Consider the following 2,895-nt stretch of genomic DNA (forward strand, 5'->3'; position numbering starts at 1 on the left):
CCCTACGCTAACAAAGCAGACCTGGCCAGCATTTGCTTGTTAGCTCTGTTTGCAAGCTGCTGCTCAGATTCTGACACAAGAACCCATTTTCCCCCTTGAGGTACCCAGCCAGCACATGAAGAAAACAATCACATCCATGCTATCTTAACTTTCTTTCTGATACGCTCGCTGCTTTTTTAGAATGATGGGTCAATGACAAACATTTTCCTTCTAGGCAGTTCACTCACTTATAGTGATGTTCATGTGAAGTTTGACAGCTTTATCTTCTTTCTCAGCTACTTACAGCTGTGCCTCCATTACTTTGAAGTCAACTTGGATTTGGTTGGAGTGAAGTGCAGACATCAGTGACTCGGGCTTAGTGTGTCACCTGCATTGTTATCTTGCAGTACACAATTTAATCAATTATACTTTTTTTGTCTAGGCACAAGAACAAGACAAAAATGCTGATCAGCATTTCACAGGGTTGTTTCTTCACTGGTAGCAGGCCATCTAACATCTGATAGACCATATAAAAAGGTCTTCCCAGGGGCTTAGAGTGTTTGGGTTGTTCTTTTTATAGTGCAGAAGGTCATTAATGAGCAAGGGAAAGCAGTGTGGAAATAGCTAGACAAGTCTTGTTGAGTTAATAAGAAACTGTCATTCTGCTTCAGTACTTTCTCATTAAGCGCAGCAGTGTTCACATCTAAGGAGACTGATGGTACAAATCTATTTTAATGCTCGATTCAGTTCCCCAAGACTTGAGTCAAAGCAAGTTTACCCCTCCTTTTTTTTTTTCTCATAACTTCCAGTTCAGCAATTTGAGGAAAAACACTACATTAGTAGTAGCTCAAAAGCTGAAATTCAGATTTCTTTTTTTTAAAGACCTAGATGTATCGTGACTTTTCTGAACAGAAGACCAGTCACTCCAAACCAGATTTTGTCCTCCTGCTCTTATAAAGCCACAGCCTATAAAGCTAGTCACCATAGTACCATACTTTGCATTTTTTCCTAGACTAGAGCCTTACAACAGCTTTGTTGCTGCATTTAAGTGTCACACAGAAGTTAATTCCCCATTGCTCAAATAGAAGCAAGGCACAAATACCACCTTTAACTGAGTCTCAAGTATCAAGGGTCTTTCATGCAACATTAACAATGAATTCAGAAAGCCACTTCTTGCTAAGAACTACATTACAAGAAAAGCTTTATTAATTCTTTAGCTAGTGTCCCATGCTCTACGTAATTTTCGTACTTCTGACTAGAATGTTATTCAAGTTCACTTGCCTTTCTTCTTGCCAGGTATGCTGCAGAGGATCAGTTACCTGTTTTTCAGGCTATTGTTGCCAGATACAAGCACTTTCTCTTAAGCAGCTTTTACTGCTGTACTTACCATTCCAAGCAACTGACTTAGTAGAAGCTCAGCATCACACAGATCGAAAGGAAACACAGCTCAGATGCTTAAACTTATGCAACAGTGACCTTCATGTCACACTGAGGTTCCCATCAGCCTTGTCACACAATTCACTTAAGTGAAGATATGGGGTAAAACATAACATCGTTGCTGGCCAGTTGCTGATGGCTGAGTTGGTGCAGGGTCAGACTGTGCACAGAAAGCCATGCTGGCACTGATGCAGCATTCAGTAACCTAGGCCTAGCTTCAGGCACATCGAAGTCCAAGAAAAGAGGGAAGGAACAGATTAGAGTGAAATTCGACAAAAGAAACTAATGGAAAAGAGCCACATGTTCCCTTTTGTACTTTACATGTACAAAACTTTCATGTGTGTATCAGGCCAGAACTGCCAACACTGAGCAATACCAGTTCTCTCCTGCTGTTTTTAACACTAAAGAAAACAGTGCAGTGCATTAGCGAGGGAGTTTCATTCTCTTATCTGTTATTCTCCAGCATTTGTTAGCTAAACCTCTTAACTCTCCTGGCTACCCATTGCTCACACCAGGGAAGTTCCTAAAGCACACCTTTTTACACAGCATGGGTTTCATCTCGTAGTTGATTTCTCTTTTCTGAACTCCACACATACAGAATTCCTTGTTAGTAAGCCTGTAACGACTATACATCCCAGCTCTGAAAACTCCCTCTAGAGCTGTTTCCACAGAACTCATTTTTATGTTAGTTTCTTTTCCTTTTCTTCTCCTTACAACCACCTTCCAAAAACTCCCTAGATCTTTCAACGCAAAGTACTGCTTCCTGCGGCGCAGATACTGTAGCAAGGAGCTGAAGTTGCGAAGGTTTGAAATCTCAGATCATTAAGGTCATACAAAGGTGAAAGGCATTTAAAGGACTAAAAAAAAGGTGAGAAAGATAAGACAAGTCCCAATGTACCAAAAATATTGCAGGATCCCAGTACTGTAAACAAACAGTTTTCATTATAGGCCATACTGTTTTTGTGGGATGTTTGAGAAACCCACTGATCTGAGATAACCTGAGAGAAGTCTCCCATTATTGTAATTGCATGAGCGCTTCCCAGTGTAATTCACTGTTGCAGAAACAGTGCAAGACAACTGCAGGCTTCTTCCTCTACCAACTACACTTTTGCCAGCTGAGCACTAGTAGCTTTCTCAGTATTACCCACTCGACATTAGTGCAGCTGCCAGGGAGAAGAAAGAGGAAGACTTTAGTTAATCTATAGCACATACTCCCGACTACCTTAAAGCAAATTTAGGGCTGATGTTGGAATAATGCCTAGCATTGCCACAATCTACCCTGCACCATGTGAAGACACAATGGACAATAGCAAGAGACCACAGCAGCAGCAGCGTGAGCTGGTAGAACTGACAGTACATACTAGGAAGTGATTGCTTTATGGTCAAAAATTTACTTTTTTAAACTGCATTTTTCTGGTGAGGGAGAAGGGGGCAGCAAGGCAGTTGAAATAACATAGCCACTGAGACCAGTAAGAGCTA

Source organism: Pterocles gutturalis, unplaced genomic scaffold (assembly GCF_000699245.1).
Source record: "Pterocles gutturalis isolate BGI_N339 unplaced genomic scaffold, ASM69924v1 scaffold24481, whole genome shotgun sequence".
NCBI classification, from domain to species: Eukaryota; Metazoa; Chordata; class Aves; order Pterocliformes; family Pteroclidae; genus Pterocles; species Pterocles gutturalis.